This window comes from Giraffa tippelskirchi, chromosome 1 (genome assembly GCF_054371585.1).
Source record: "Giraffa tippelskirchi isolate mGirTip1 chromosome 1, T2T-mGirTip1v1.2.pri, whole genome shotgun sequence".
Taxonomy (NCBI): domain Eukaryota; kingdom Metazoa; phylum Chordata; class Mammalia; order Artiodactyla; family Giraffidae; genus Giraffa; species Giraffa tippelskirchi.
The window spans coordinates 23,906,416-23,924,153 of record NC_137275.1 but is presented as its reverse complement, the minus strand read 5'-3'; the positions used below and the strand labels follow the sequence as shown (position 1 = coordinate 23,924,153).

Genomic DNA, 17,738 nt, shown 5'->3' with positions numbered 1-17,738 from the left:
CCTTTCACTCCAATCCCAAAGAAGGACAATGCCAAAGAATGTTCAAACTACCGTACAGTTGCACTCATTTCACGTGTTAGTAAGGCTATGCTCAAAATCTGTCAACCTAGGCTTCAGCAATATGTGAACTGAGAACTTGCAGATGTATAAACTGGGTTTAGAAAAGGCAGAGGAACCAGACATCAAATTGCCAACATCCATTGGATCACAGAAAAAGCAAGGGAATTCCAGAAAAACATCTACGTCTACTTCATTGACTATACTAAAACCTTTGACTGTGTGGATCACAACAAACTGTGGAAAATTCTCAAAGAGATCGGAATACCAGACCACCTTACCTGCATCCTGAGAAATCTGTATGCAGGTCAAGAAACAACAGTTAGAACTGGACTTAGACAATGGACTTGTTCCAAATTGAGAAAGGAGTACGACAAGGCTGTATATTGTCACCCTGCTTATTTAACTTATATGCAGAGTACATCGTGAGAAATGCCGGGCTGGATAAAGCACAAGCTAGAATCAAGACTGCCAGGAGAAATATTAATAACAGATACTCAGATGACACCACCCTTATGGCAGAAAGTGAAAAGGAACTAAAGACCCTCTTGATGAAGGTGAAAGAGGAGAGTGAAAAAGCTGGCTTCAAACTCTACATTCGAAAAACAAAGATCATGGCATCCAGTCCCATCACTTCATGGCAAATAGAAGGGGAAAAAGTGGAAACAGTGGCAAATTTTCTTTTCTTGGGCTCCAAAATCCCTGCAGATGGTGACTGCAGCCATGAAATTAAAAGATGCTTGCTCCTTGGAAAGAAAGCTGTGACAAATCTAGACAGCATATTAAAAAGCAGAGATAATCACTTTACCAACAGAGGTCTGTGTAGTCAAAGCTGTGGTTGTTCCGGTAGTCATGTATGGATGTGAGAGTTGGACCATAAAAAAGGCTGAGCACTGAAGAACTGATGCTTTTGAACTGTGATGTTGGAGAAGACTCTTGAGAGTCCCTTGGACAGCAAGGAGATCCAACCAGTCCATCCTAAAGGAAATAAGTCCTGAATATACATTGGAAGGACTGATGCTGAAGCTCCAATACTTTGGCCACCCTATGTGAAGAGCCAACTCATTGGAAAATATCCTGATACTGGGAAAGATTGAGGGCAGGTGGAGAAGTGGGTGACAAAGAACGAGATGGTTGGATGGCATTGCCAACTCAATGGACATGAATTTCAGCAACCTCTGGGAGAGAGTCAAGGACAGGGGAGCCTGGCATACTGCAGTCCATGGGGTCATAAAGACTCAGACACAACTTAGCAACTGAAAAACAACAATAATTCTTGCAAAATAGATTATGCCACAAACATATACTGAATGAGCATAGCTGGAAACAGGTGGGTAAGACATAGACTGTCCCTACCCTCTTGGATCTCTGTTTTCTGGTTAAGGCATGTGACCTCTTTTACTTGCCTGGGGAGGGGTATTCCTTACTGTGGTTAAGCAATCTTACCTGTATGGGTCCCTCTTCTTTGGAGGTGCTGTCATGCCAAAAGCATGATGGTCCCTGGCTTATATGCACTGCTTTGGGGGTCTACTAAAATGGAAATGGTGGTGATGGTTGGGGGGAGGACTTTTATGAGATAAGAGATACTATGTTCCACAGAAAGAAAACAACCTACTATATCATAGCAACTTTGGTTCTAAAATATAAACCCAGTGAACTTTTAGGTGATTCACCCAGAAACTAAGAAAATAACTTTCTTAGAAGCTAAACTATCTAAGAAATAAGTCTAAGAAAATAACTTAGAATGGTGGTTTATAATTGTGAAACAGTGGTTTTAAAATATTTATTAAATATGCTTTTACTTATTAAAAACTAATACTTAATGGCCTTGGGTGCCGATTATTTCCTGGTGGCTCAGACAGTAAAGAATCTGCCTGCAATGCAGGAGATCTGGGTTTGATCCCTGGGTTGGGAAGATCCCCTGGAGAAGAGAATAGCTACCTACTCCAGTGTTCTTGCCTGGAGAATTCCATGGACAGGGGGCCCTGGCAGGCTGCAGTCCATGGGAGTCGTAAACAGTTGGATATAACTGAGAGGCTCATACTTTCACTTTCATTTCATATTCATATAATATCAATATATATATTTTTAGTATTTATTTATTTGGCTGCACAGAATCTTCTATCTTTGTTGTGGTACGTGGGATCTCTAGTTGCAGCATGTGAGATCTAGTTTCCTGACCAGTGATTGAACCCAGACCCCCTCCATTGGGAGTGCAGAGTCTTAACCACTGGACCACCAAGAAAGTCTCAATACTTATTAAAAATAGTGGTTTATACTTATTAACTGATTTTATTTAACTCCATTTGGTAATCAGTGACTTGCTGGCATGTTGTAACACTGACAACCTCATCTGGAGCATCTGAGTAAATGACTTGTCCAAAGTAAGTCATCTCTGAAAGCTGGACTTGCCCTGGGTCCCAGAATTCCTGATTCAGTCCAGCGAACTTTGTTCATACACCGTGTTACAGTCTACTTTATGCAGGCAGAAACTGCCCCCATATACTCTTTCAGGCCCTATGGGTTCACATATTAAGCTGTAGGGGTTTTGAACATTAGTAAATTCTCTGTAACACTCCTGAGTGAGAAGGTACCTGATGGTGATCAGGAAACCTAGGTGAATAAACCTGCACTGTTGTGTCCACAAGGAACTGTGCTTAGAGCAATGGGGCTGAAGAAACTGGTGCTCCATCTCCCACTCCTAGCCTGGCAGTTCTTCAGGGGTGTCATTCTAGACATCCAACTGTAGACTATCAATCATTCCCGAGGCCTCTCCAAAAAACTGCAACGCCCATTGTGGGTACTGTTCTCTCTTCAGTTCAAGATGGAAGACCAGATTTTGACCTTCTTAGATATTTGTATTTCAGAGTCAGATGGTTGTCAGGCAAATGGAAAAGCCCCTGGGGGAGGATCCAGCACCAGGCAGGAAGCCAGACAATGAAGCAAAATAGTCAGCCCCCAAGGACACAAGGAAATTTTAATTGATCGTGGAATTAGTGACTCGAGGGGTCTTTGGGGGTATCCTGGTAGTAAGTTAGAAAGCCCCATTGTGGGGCCAGATCTGAATAAAACATACATCAAGGGTCTCTCGTGCTTTGCTTTCAGAATACCCTGTCCTCACATTTACCTTAACTTCCCAAGTTGTTGAACTTACTCTGATTCCTTAAGCCACTGGAGCAGCTCACATCCAGACAATGTGGCATTCCTTACATGCACCATTATGTTCTGTTTAAACAAAACAGCTTTAAACCAAAGGAATGACCTATTTTGAATATTCAGAGTTTAGGCAGTTGGGCCACAGCAATTTCCAGATGCCTGTGGTCCATGCCCTCAGCCACTTACGACTTCACACCTGAGGAGCTATTTATGTCTTATTCATGCTGGTAGTGTGCTCCCCAGGCTCACGCCGGACCTCTTCTGAGGGGCTTGGCTTTTGCCAGTCCAGACCCTTTTCTATGTGCAGCTTGGAAGAGCTGAGTTGTTTTTCAGGAACGACTGAGAAGCATACCTTTGCAGAAAGGTGAAAAGCTATATCGTGGGCTTCGATACTTCACCTCACCGTGGCGCTTCCTTCACCCCTATCTGATGCTTCCCTTTACACACTCCTGTTTTCCAGATGTGGGGCAGTTTATACAGGATGTCATCCCAAAGTCTTATCTCAGGTTCTGCTTTTAGGGAAACCCAAACCAAGACTCAGGCCCCAGCTTCAGGAAATTTGGATCACTCAGGAGAAAAGACAGCATATAATTCAAAAAAGTGGGTGAGGGAAAAGTACATCATGAGCTATAAAACCACCATAAGGCATCACTCAGTGATGAAAGAAGAGACTAGAGATGAGGCTAATTCTTGACTTCAGGGAACCTCTTTTCAACGTTTTAAGCTCCCTCCATTAGTAAAAGAATAGAAAAAAATGGTGAATTCCGGTGTCTACCCTGTCTTTGCTGCCCTCTGCAGCTGCTCTTCTCTGATTCTTTTAAAGGATAGTTTTTGCCTCAATTATAAAGTAGATCTAGGATTATATGATGATTCTGGTTGAGAGGCCGAGGGAGACTGTCTTAAGAAACTGGTGCCCTGTGTAGAGGGTTCTGTGAAACGAAATATTTCCTGCTATATCAGTGGGCAAGAAATATGACAGCCATCAGCAATTTCTGGCCTCTCAGTGTGAATGAGGGCTCCCCAAAGGGAACACAATGCCTGCAATCCAGCAGATACTGCCACCCTCACCATGATTGCTAAGGAGCTGGTGAGGGGATGCAAGAAGCAGCCCCACACCTACCACCCCTTATGGTGGCAGGAAACAGGATTTGGCCCCAGATAGCTGAAGTGCATATGAAAGGAATGAATTCAGTGAGCCAGAGGCTTGCATCTTCCCATACATAGAAGAATGCTAAATTCCCTAGCTTGATATCCGGTTTTCCTTACTGTTGTTGTTGATCAGTTGCCCAGTCGTGTCTGACTCTTTGTGGCCCCATGGACTTCAGCACAACCAGGCCTCCCTGTTCCTTACCACATCTCCCAGACTTTGCCCAAGTTCATGTTCATTGCATCAATGATACCCTCTTCTCCTCCTGCCCTCAGCCTTTCCCAGCATCAGGGACTTTTCCAATGAGTCGTCTGTTCACATCAGATGACCAAAAATACTGGAACTTCAGCTTCAGCAATCAGTCCTTCCAGTGAATATTCAGGGTTTGTCTTCCTTAAGATTGACTGTTTTGATCTCCTTGCTGTCCAAGGGACTCTCAGGAGTCTTCTCTATCACCACAGTTTGAAGGCATCAATTCTTTGGCGTTCTGCCTTCTTTATGGTCCAGCTCTCACTACTTAAGAATAATCTCTGACGTTCAGATTGCCTGCCCCCTTTGCTGCAAACTGTTATATAGCCGGACTCCCTCTCCTGCCTCCTCACAGCAGTTTTTTCAGAGCTACTGAGATGCTGTCTCCTGGGCTTGGATTCCTTAACATTCCCACCAAATAAAATAAAAACTCTTTACTTTCAGATTGTGACTATTTTTTAGTTGACAGTTCCAATCCAAGATGGTGATATCAGAAGCTTCTGAACTCATGTCTTCCCACAGACAAATGGAACAATTTCCTCTGAAAAAACATCCAGAAACTGAGTGGCTCCTACACATTAGGTGAGTAAGAAAAAAAAAACCTACATCAAAAAGACCAGGCTGAAACATGCTCACCATAAACTCCACCCTGCATTCAGAAGGGAGCTCCAACTTTCAGAGTCTCCCTGAGGTGGAAGGGTTTAGACCCAACATCAGGTGCCCCAACTTTTAAGATTTCCACCTGGGAGATGAAAGTGAAAGTGAAAGTCACTCAGTCATGTCTGACTCTTTGTGACCCCATGGACTGTAGCCTGCCAGGCTCCTCTGTCCATGGGATTCTCCCAGCCAGAATACTGGAGTGGGTTGCCATGCCCTTCTCCAGGGAATCTTCCCAACCCAGGAATCAAACCCAGGCCTCCCACATTGCAGGCAGATTCTTTACTATCTGAGCTACCAGGGAAGCCCTATGGAGGCCCCCTAAATACCTAGCTCAGAAAGCCAATAGGGCTTGCATCCATGAGGTGCACCAGATTATAGCAAACAAAGAAACAGTTCTTAACAGGCCCCTGAGGACTCCCCGTGGACATACCATCAGGGCTCAGTACAGAGGCAGCAATTAGAAATACCCATCCCACAGTGTTTTCCTAAAAGAGGCCTATTTGCATTCTTAAACAGTATAGCCTGAGGGTTAATCTCCTAATTCAGCACACTTCCAGGGTGACTGAGGTTCTCTCTGGAGACCAGGGAGGCCACTGGGAGCCATCTCTGGATCCTTTCTCTGCCCGGTTACAGGTCACTAATATCTCCCTGAAAGATGCTTTTGCACATGTCTGGAGCACTGACTTTTCTGTCTCTTGGCCAAAAGACGCACTCTTCGGTCACATGGCCATGGTAGCCAGTGGGGCTTCTGTTCACAGGTCCCACCGGACTGTAGCCAAAAAGAATCAGCTCTTAACCAGCTATCTCCCCTAGGACTCAGTGCAGTGGGAGCAGACAAAAACATTCAGCTCCCAGTCTTTCTCTGAAAGAGGTCTACTTGCACACTTTAGAAACTGCTGCCCGAGGTTCCAGCTTCCAATCAACCAGCCTGTAGGTGCTGCCTGAGATCCTCCCTCTGGGACACTGACAGGTCTTGGCACACTCAAAAATATTGGGAGCCACTAAAGCAAAGGAGGCAGTTTGAACAACCACAGATATTTGAGAGATAATTAAGAACTAGGGCTGATAAGGTTCATTTTCTACATAAGGCCATTCCTTTAGGACTGGGAGGAGTAGCTATTTTATTTAAAGTGAAAAAATCAATACAAAGTGTCAAGGAAAATGAATAAATAGGAACACGTTCCAAAAGAACAAGAAAAAATTCCAGAAACAGACCTTAATGAAACAAAGGTGATTTGCTTGATAAAGAGTCCCAAAGATGGTTATAAAGATGCTCACCATGTCAGGAGAACAATGCATTAGCAAAGTGAGAGTTTCAAGAGAAAGAGAAAATATAAGAAAGTACCAACTGGAAATCACAGAGCTGAAGAATGTAATAATTGAACTGAAAAATTTAATAGAGGCTGTTTGACTGTAGACTAGATGAAGTAGAAGAAAGGATCAGCAAACATGAAAACAGGGTAGAGGAATTCATCTCATCAGCAGGCAAAAAAAAAAAAAAAAAGAATAATAAAGAGAATGAGCATAGTTTAAGGGACCTATAGGACAACACCAAGTGGATCAACATTTGCATTACAGGGATCCTAGAAGGAGGAAAGAGAGAGAAAGGGGCACAAAACTTACCTGAAGAATAATGGTTGAAAACTTCCCTAACTTGGGGAAGGAAACAGACATCTAGATCCAGGAAGCCCAGAAAATATAAAATAAGAAAACACAAAGAGACTCTGCTAAGAAATGTTATGATTAAAATGACTAAAGTTAAGACAAGGAGAGAATCTTAAGAGCAGCCAGAGAAAAACAATTTGTTACATATATAGGAATCTCACAAAACTATCAGCTGATCTTTTCAGCAGAAACTTTGTAGGCTGGAAGGGAGTGGCATGATATAATCAAAGTGCAAGGAAAAATTGCCAACTGAGAATACCTTTCATGGCAAACTTGTGCTTTAGAATTGAAGGTAAGATAGTTTTCTAGACAAGCACTAAACCTGCCCTACAAAATATTAAAAGGACATCTTTGAGCTGAAATTAAAGGACACTAATTAGTAACTGAAAAACATATGAAAGTATAACTCTCACCAGTAAAGTAAATATATAGTTAAATTCAGAATATTCTAATGTTGTAATGGTCAGAGTAAGTCACTTATAAATCCAGTATGAAGATTAAAACCTAAAAAGTAGTAAAAGTAACTATAACCACAGTAATTTGTTAATGGATATATAAGGCTAAGTGATATAAACTGTACTATCAAAAACATAAAACATGGAGGAGGAAAAGTAAAATTACAGTGCTATACTACATGTTCAAACTTGTTATTGGCTTAAAATATACTGTTACAAATATATTTTATATAAACTTTATGATACCACAAGTAAAAATCTATAACAAATATACAAAAGATAAAGAAAAAGGGATCTAAGCATACCACTACAGAAAAATCATTAAATTACAAAGGAAGAGAAAAAGAATGAAGGCATCATAATGAATAAAATGGCAATAGTAAGTCCATTCCTACTGATAACATCTTTAAATGTAAACGAAGTAAATTCTCCAGTCAAATGACATAGTACGGCTAAATAAATTTCTAAAAAGATCCAGTTATGCTACCTATAAGAGACTCACTTCAGATATAAGATCACACAGAGACTTAAATAATATACATGAGATTAAAAAAAAAAAGAACTATTCTATGATCCAGAAATTTGATGTCTGGGTATATATATGAAGAAAATGATATTTCTATTTCAAAGAAATATTTGCATGCCCGTATTCACTGTATTATTATTCACAGTAGCCAAGACATGGAAACAATGGAAATGTCCATGGACAGAAGAATGGGTAAAGAGCAAGTGAAAAAACACACAATGGAATACAGTTGACCCTTGAACAATATGGGTGTTAGAGGTGTCAACCTCCTGTAGTCAAAACTCTGTGTATACACTGGTCAGAATGGCCATCATCAAAAAGTCTACAAACAATAAAAGCTAAAGAGTGTGTGGAGAAAAGGGAACCCTCTTGCACTGTTGGTGGAATGTAAATTGATACAGCCACTATCGAAGATGGTATGGAGATTCCTTAAGAAACTAGGAATAAAATGACCATGTGACTCAACAATTCCATTACTAGGCATATACCCTGAGGAAATTAAAATTGAAAAGATAGATGTACCCCATTGTTCATTGCAGCACTATTTACAATAGCTACAATATGGAGGCAACCTAGATGTCCATTGACAGATAAATGAATAAAGAAGCATATATACAATGGAATATACTCAGCCATAAAAAGGAATGCATTTGAGTCAGTTCTAAAGAGGTGGATGAACCTAGAGTGCATTATTCAGAGTGAAGTAAGTCAGAGAGAGAAAAACAGATATCATATACTAATGCATATAGATGGAATCTAGAAAGATGGTACTGATGAAATTATTTGCAGGGCAGCAGTGGAGACACAGACATAGAGAACAAACTTATGGACACGAGGGCAGGAGAGGAAGGAGAGGGTGGGATGTATGGAGAGAGTCACATGGCAACTTACACTACCATGTGTAAACTAGATAGCCAATGGGACTTTGCTGTATGACTCAGGGAACTCAAACAGGGGTTCTGTAACAACCTAGAGGGGTGGGATTGGGTGGGAGGGAGGTTCAAGAGGGCGGGGACATATATACACTTATGGCTAATTCATGTTGATGTTTGGCAGAAACCAACACAATTCTGTAAAGCAATTATCCTTCAGTTAAAAAATAAATTAATTAAAAAAAACCTGTGTATAACAGTTAGCCCTCTCTGTTCATGGTTTTGCATCCATGGCTTTAACCAACTTATGGATGGTGTAGTACTATAGTACATATTTATTGAAAAAAATCCACATATAGGTAGATCAGCACAGTTCAGACCCATGTTTTCAAGGGTCATCTGTTATTCAGCCATGAAAAAGAAGGAAATCTTGACTTTTGTGACAACCTGGATTGACCTGAGGGCGTTATACTGAGTAAAATAAAGACAAATACTGTATGATATCACTTCTATGTGGAATGTTAAAAAAAAACACCTAATAGAAACAACAGATGTGTGGTTGCCAGACAGGAGGGGGTGGGTCAGGGCATGGGCAGAATGTGTGAAAGTTGTCAAAAAGGCATAAACATTCAGTTATAAGATAAATAACTCCTGGGGATGTAATACACTGCATGGTGAACTACAGTTAGCACTGCGGTGTTGTATATTTGAAAATTGCTATGAGAGTAGACCATAAAAGTTCTTATAACAAGAAAAAATTTTGTAACTGTGTGAAAGGATAGATATTACATAATCATGATTGCGGTAATCATTTTCCAATAGACACACACATCAAATCATTATGTTGTGTACCTTAAAGTAGTACAGTGTTATATGTCAATTATATCTCAATGAAATTGGAAAGAAAAAAAAGAGAGAAACTAATCCTGGGGATGCCCTCTCAGACCTTTCAAGAAAGAGCTTACCAAGGAGCTCTGAGGAGAGCAGTTGCTGACAGTCTCTCTGCAGTGCTTTGGGATCTAACCCCATATTGAAGCAGGTCCCAGCCAGTGGGTCAGTCCAGGGCAAACACAAGGGCCTGCCTGGCCACTTCTGACCAGCCACCTCCTCTGGAGGTAATCTTTGCTCCAGAGTCCCCTCGAGTTGCCCAATATCTCTCTGGCTATGTAATGTGGTACAAAAACCTTCCCTGCCAATCCTGCTTCCTCCTGCTTCATTTCTCATAGGTGTTACCTGCCCCTCCCATAAGACTCTTACACTGCAAATTCCATCTCAGCGGCTCTTTCCCAGGGTGTATGAACTGACATAGTACCAAGGATGGTCTGAGAAAGCAAGATAGGTAGTGGGAACTGGATCCTTCATTTCCCTGCTGGCAATGCAAACCTTATGCTGGTTGTTATGTCACACATGGATAACCTATGAGTGTGTGTGTGTGTGTGGGGGGGTGGTTGGGCAAACTACAGTCCCAAGGGCCAGATTCCATCTGCCACCTGTTTTGTTGTTGTTTTAATCTGTATGCAAAAGTCTTTAATTAACCTTCAGGTTTTTTTTTTAAATTAATAGACTTTTTAAGGTGCAGTTTTAGGTATACCGAAAAATCGAGCAGAATCCTCTCACATCCCCCCGAACTTGACCCTATTGTTAACATCTTGCATTAAGGCAGTGCATTTGTTACAATTGATGAGGCAATATTGGCTCAATCTAAATTAAAGATAGGCCGTAGTTTACAATATGGTTTACTTTTTCTGCAGTGTGTTCAATGTCTTTTGACTAAGGTATAATGACATGTATTCACTATTATAGTTTCAGGCAGAATAGTCTCACTGCCCTAAAAATCCCATGTGCTTCTTCTATTCATCCCCAAATTCCTGGCAACCACTAATCTTTTTACTGTCTCCATACTGTTGCCTTTACCGGAGTCATAGAGTTGGAATGATACAACCACCTGTTTTCTTCTTTTTAATGTTGTATTGGCTCTCGGCCACGTGCATTCATTTCCACATTGTCTATTTTTGCACTACAGCAAGAGAGTTGCAGATGCTGTTGGGTCTTCAAAAAGCCCCTAAGTCCTTACCATCTAGCCCTTGCCTGGGAGTCTGCTGACTCCTATCTATGCACAAGGTGGCAGCCCAATTGTTGAAGTTTTCTCCGGGTTGACTTGGTAGAATACTTTAGTAGCATTTCTCCCAGCCAGAGAAATCATCTGACCATTTGAGAAGCAGGCATGGGTAGATATGAAAGAAAATGAAAACAACAATAACACTGTCTGGTTGGTGCTAAGTCACAGTGAGTCACTAGAAAGAGAGAGTGACAAGCTGGGGCAGTGAACAACCCATTAAAAAATGTGAAGGGGGAAAAAAATCAATTGTGAGATTGATTGCAGAGAACTTCAGAAGCTTCCAAAGGCCCTTACTGCCTTCCAAAAGCCCTTAGAGCAAAAGCAGTGGATGACCAAACTCTGGATTTCATAGTTAGAGTTGCTGAGAAGCCTGGTGGCTCAGTGGTAAACGATCTGCCTGCAGTGCAGGAGACGTGGGTTTGATTCCTGGGTTGAGAAGATCCCCTGGAGAAGGAAATGGCTACCTACTTCAGTATTCTTGCCTGGAGAATCCCCATGGACAGAGGAGCCTTATGGGCTACAGTCCATTGGGTCGCAAAGAGTCAGACACCCTGAACACAGAGGCACAAAGTTGACGGAATGTTCAACAGAGGCAGTTCTCTTATACCAACTTCAAGACCTGGTTGTATATCCTTGAGACGGTTAGAATGGGATGGAACTCATTACTTCTCATATCCCCTGAATTCTTTAGAGACTTCAGATTGTGGCTAGCCCACCCTTCCCTTTCCTATAAAGAGAGTTACCTCTTATCCCAAGCCCACCCCCACCCTCCATAAGGCAGCAGAGATGTGCTGTCATCTTCCTCTGGCAGCCAGGCAGATACCTGGGATTAAGTAAAACACAGCCAGGTAGATAATGGGCCTGCACAAATTAGCCAAGAACTGGCAGGGGTCAGGAGAGCACCGTGGGTTTAGATTTAAACTTGAGGGTGCTTGATCTAGAGAACCAGGTCATTAGACAAGATAAGGGAGAGTTTTTTGACTTGGTGGCACTACCACTGATGCTGGATTTAACACCCTGGCGAGGGCTTCAGAGGATGGTGACCTTACTTCTGTGGTGGCTTCTAGAAGCTTGGAAAATGCAAGGGCCCATGCTGAGTCAAGCTGAAACACCTTAATTGTGATGGCAGAGAGTAGAAGAAGGAACTGAAAAAGCCCAAGGACAGCCCATGGTCATACTAGATTAAATATATTTGTGATGATAAAAGACCTACATGGAAACATGGAATGATGTTCCACGGAACAGCCCAAAAGATCCTTTTTCACCAAGGTCATTAGTAGTTTACTGGCATGAGGGACACCAGCCTCAGTAAAAAATCCCATAGTCACTCTCTTCTGAAAGCCAGTTACAGAGAGTAGGCAGTGCATTTAAAGGTCTTGGCCCATTTCTGATACTGGAATTGTGGGGCTCCTGAAGCAAAAGAGGCTAGGTGGCAGCCCTCAACCAACAAAAGTCAGGGTGCCATGATTATTACAAAGCCAAGCAAGGCTGGAATGACAGCTGTGCAGAAATGACCTTGAGAGTTCTGAGCTATGTAACAGAGCATGGCATTCACAGAAGCAATATACAGGAGAATCAATGAGGGCACTGATCACTACCTGTAAGAAGAAGAACAAAGAAATGGATGAGAAGAAGGCTGAGAGTGGTTACCTCAATAAAAAGTCATAATTGCTTGCCCTGTCCTCAGATTGAGCCAAAATGACTCTGCCAGTTGATTGATGTTTGTTAACGGTTGTCATCTGCCAACCCAGACACAGCATATAGGCATACAGACAGAGGGCCTAGAGTGGCAAGGAGGCTATGAGTGGACCCAGCAACATGGATTCTCACTCAATAAGGCCAATCTAGCTACTGTTGCTTCTGAATGTCCAACCTGCTGCCAACATAGACCAACACTGAGCCCCTGAGATAGATCTCTTTTCAAGGAAACCAACCAGCCATTTGGAGGCAAATCAATTATACTTCAACGCTTCCATCTCAGAAAAACGTGTGAATCACTCTCACAGGAATAGACACTCCTGCTGTGGGTTTGCCTTCTTTCCCTCAGAACCTCCTTCCGCATCACAAGCCAGAGTATCACCGAGTTCCTGATCCCCACAACACAGTATCTGACCAAGTTCTCCCATTACAGTGAAGGAGATACGGGAGTGAGCCTGACCATGGGATTCCCTAGGCATATGACACCACACCACCCAGCATCAGCCTTTCTCAGAGAGCTTTGGAAAGGCTTACCGAAGGCAGAACTGAGGTTCCAGCTCAGATGAGGTATCTTTCTCCAGAGTACACTGCACATACTATCGGGAGAGCTCTAGATGGCACGGTGAGTCCAACAGGGAGCACATTTGGACCAGGAGCCAAGAGTTGGAAGCAGAAATGGCTTTATTCATCATCATCTCCAATATCTCACTAGGGAACATGATGCATCTCATCCTCACAAATCTTATCTTCTCATCGCTCCACTATTTCAGAACTCCTGGTCTCCAAAGTAGGAGCACTCTTGCCTGATAATACAGAAGAGGTCCCAGTGAACTATAAACAATGGTGGCCACTAGGGCACAAAATTTCTGCTTGGCATTACTCTCTGGTTGCCCTCAGTGGTATCTGGCTTGGTAGTATGCTCTTCATTGGCTACTTTGCTTCCCTGTTTCCCTTCCCCATGGTCCTGTCATGGTTCTGTCTACCTCTTAAGTGATTTGCATTCTAGCCTCCATAGTCTGCTTTGGGGGACCCCAAATCAAGGGACTGGCCTAGGGAACACAAGAGAAACTGCAATAACTTTTTCTCCTGATTAGGAATAGTATTATGTCAGATTAAAGTCATTCAAAAGCTAAATAAATCGAATAGACCTATACTCCATGAACTCTGAAACAAGAATCCCCAGATATTCTATTTATGGTTGTTCTGCTTTGAACATAACACGCAGTGGTCACACCGAGATGACATTCAAGTGGTGTTGATGATGTTGCTTCTCCATAAATTGTTCCATCAGTTCAAGAACATAGATGGTACAGAAGGAACAGAGGAGATTCAAACTCAAGGTGTCTGAATTTTACACAGGCCATGATCAGGTAACAAGAAACATGTGGCCAAGACTCTTTCCGCTAATGATAAGATGGGGAAGATGGCACCTAGCTTGGAGCGAGAAGAATGTCTCTCTCTTTGTGTGCATGGACAACTGAGGGGGAGGGACAACATCCTCCTGGCAACTCTCAAGCAGAGATGAGTAGTGATGAAGCGTTAATGAAGGCAGGGAGATTAAGGGGGATACTGTGAAAATACTGAAACTGTGGCCACCATTCAGATGGGAACTGGGTTGACTATGTTAGAATGGAAGACAGCAGGGAAGCTGCCATCCACACAGGATGCTGCCTTAATCAAGTTCATTACTGGATGTGTAAGTTATTACATGGACAGCTCCACTCCGGTTTCCCATTTCAGTGACAGAGCCAGCCTTCTGCTCTGCCAGCCCCTCTTGACTCTATTGTCCTATTACAGAAGGGCCACTCTCCCTGGAGGAGGGTGGGAAACAGCTAAAGTGACATTTAAACCATGTGTTCAGAGATGAGCATCTTTGCCTGAAATGATCTTTTGCCACTTTCCCATAGGACAGAGGTCATGGAGGGTCACTGTCCTCAAGATAGCTCTTGCCCAGAGCTGCGGACCTCTGCCTGCTGGGGTACTTGTAGAAGGAGACTCCGCTCAGGGTAGTTCTTCTCCTCCAATGTGCAACACTGCCTCCACCTACTGAACCTCCAGAGTGCATTCCAAGCTCCCTGGTTCCTTGTGCATAAGAGAAATTGAGAGAAGTGCCATAGCAGACCAAAGCTGGCTATCTCTCTAGGCAGGATATGGGTGTGTATAAAGAGACCTCATGAAAAAAAAACAAAGCAATATAAATGAACAACAACAACAAAAGACAAACAAGAACAAACACATTGATAGAGTAATGGTTACCAGAGAGGAAGGGTATGGGAAGGGCAAAAATGGGTACAGGTGGTCAAAGGGATGATGATGGATGGAAGCTACTATAAAGTAGGAGTATGCAGGAGAGCCTTCAGACTATCACATGACATCTGTGAAAGGAGAGAGGGAAGCAAGTGTTGTTAGGAAGCGCCTCTTAGCCTGCAGTACAGCTCTGACAAGTTGTGATCAGGCAGATGTGGTCCTGGAGCCAAAGCTGCCTGTGAGATGAAACCTGCATCCAGCAGGACTGGCTGGCTTCAGAACTCCCGATGTGCCCTGTCATCGGCTTGGGAAGCCTCAGACCCCCTGGCCTCTGGGTGATCTCCATGGTAGATCCAGAGAACATCTGGGGTTGCCAGTCAACTATGTTTTCTGCAGCTGGTTTCTTTTTTAAAATATGTATTTATTTGGCTGCATTGAATCTTAGTTGCGGCATGCAGGATCTTTTCTTACGGTCCATAGACTCTGTAGTTGTGACTTGAGGGCTTTGTTGCTCCGAGGCATGTGGGATCTTCGTTCCCTAGCCAGGGATTGAACCCAAGTCCCCTGCATTGCAACACAGATTCTTAAGCACTGAACCACCAGGGAAGTCCCGATAGCTGGTTTCTTGATGGAACATCAGAGTGAGGCACCTTCACGGCCCTCACACCCTCCTCGCCTGGATACAATCCAGGTGACTCACAACAAAGCTGGAGTTTGCTCTCTAGATGAGTGACAGAGTTTGGTGGAACCTAACAAATTATGTTTTTCTTTCCTGTGAATTCTTAAACAATATAGACACAGGACAAAGGTCAGCAGGCAGTAGCCAAAATGCCGTCTTTCCTACTGAGAAGCCAGATAAGGGAGACAGTAGCTTATATCTGCAGAGAAGGCAATGGCACCCCACTCCAGTACTCTTGCTTGGAAAATCCCATGGACAGAGGAGCCTGGTAGGCTGCAGTCCATGGGGTCGAGAAGAGTCGGACACGACTGAGCGACTTCACTTTCACGCATTGGAGAAGGAAATGGCAACCCACTCAAGTGTTCTTGCCTGGAGAATCCCAGGGACAGGGGAGCCTGGTGGGCTGCCGTCTATGGGGTCGCACAGAGTCGGACATGACTGAAGTGACTTAGCAGCAGCAGCAGTAGCAGCTTATATCTGCAGGGCCACTTGGGCTTCTCAGAATGAGGCCCAGAATTAGACACTTAGCTATTTCAGTGACACTGATCACTACAGGACTCTAAGTCATGAGTTACAGCTAGAAAAGAAACAGAGGCAGGAAAGGGGAGAACACGTTTCCTGTGGGCAGCCTCACTCCCAAAAGGAAAGAGGAACAAGCTGGGCTACTCACCCCCAGTCTACACTCTCAGGGAGGAGGGAAGGAGTTGTGAGAGAAAAGTCAAGAGGGCTTGAGCTGCAGGAGACATGGAAAGATCAGGAACAAGGGAAGACCCTTTTCTTTCCTTCTGATTCTAGTTTGAGTTCCTGCCAAAGACTTGAGTACAGGTTGGTGTACATTTGTGGAGCAGAAGTGGACGTGTGAGGAGAAAGATGGGGAAAATGTTGCAGATTGTTTTTTTCTAGAAGCAGGTTCTAGGCAGAGTTGGGTGCAAGATGTTTCTTAGGGGTCAGTGTCTGTGAAAGGAGGGAAGGGGATGTAGAGTTGGACAGTCACACTGGATATAGACCTAACAAAGCCAAGGCCAGCCTGGGAGAGTGTTCTGGAGCAAATGTTGCCCATAGCCTCAGCCGAAATGGGACCAAAATGGCCACACTTTTGTGCGCTCATCTCACATAGTTGTCAGACTCTGGGCTTCTCAGGAAGGGCATGACCTCAGATGAGACAATTGTGAGACTAAGGTAGATCCTGAAGGTGCTGATGTCTGGAGCTGCTGGTACGACTCTCTGGATTAGGACACTGTGTCTCTTTATCTACCACAGGAGGAAAGCCAATACAGTTGAGCAGGATACTGATGTAGCAACCACGGTTCAGTTCCCCTGGGGACTCACTGAGCATCCACCAAAACTATGCCTCAGAAGTGCCCTACCCAGGGATGGGAAGGCTGCAGTATTTCTCCATTGCCTTCCATCCGTCATTGGTTGAGGGATACCCCGAGGGGCATTCAGTCTTTGGTGCTTCCAGGCAAGCACCTTTAGCACCAGAGAAAACCCTCAGGCAGAGCAGCTCAGATAAGATGCTTGAGGTGGGAGGCTACCTACTGCAGCCACAGACCAGCTTGGAAGAGGTCGGGGGGAGCAGAGTGGGATCTAAGACCAGCATCTGCCATATCCGCGAATATGCCTAGCAACGCCATCTATTCTAAGGTGAAGTTAAGAAGCATCCTGAGTTTCTGCTGCATTTTGGGGTTGTAACCAATGGGTCTGTCATTCTGTGATTGGTCCAGTTCCACAAAATGTGAGCTCTGATATTCATTCTAGTAGCAGAGAATGAAAAGAGTGTGAATGATGACTGATAGGGCCATGGGAGATATGAGACCTTAACCCCACTGAGGGCAGGAGACTGCAATTCAGGCTGCATTGAAGACAATCTTTGATTCTCCGTAGAGATGTTCAGTCTACTCTGTAAGAACACATGTTTGACTTTGGGAGGTGTTTGGCCTCTTCCTAGTCATCTAGGAGTTCAGTATTAGCCATTCTGCACCATGCAGCCAAGAAATCCTGAAAGGGACTGAACCTGAAGTGCCCAGCTCACTGGGGGTTGTCCTGCAGCAGCCCTTCTCTCCCCAACCTCTCCATGGGTGGTGTGATCCACCAAAGTGAAAGTTACATGTGTGAATGCCTACAAGTTTCCAGAAGCTGAGCTTCTTGCATGGCCTACTCTTATGTCTAAGCCTCTAGAATTTCTATCCATTTAATCCACATCTCTAG

General features: G+C 43.6%; 1 pseudogene; it reads right to left on the bottom strand.

Annotated features, from left to right (window-relative positions):
- Positions 1-17,137, bottom strand: part of LOC145515395 (mitochondrial coenzyme A transporter SLC25A16 pseudogene) — a 39,749-nt pseudogene extending 22,612 nt beyond the window's left edge.
- Between the last annotated feature and the right edge of the window lie 601 nt (positions 17,138-17,738).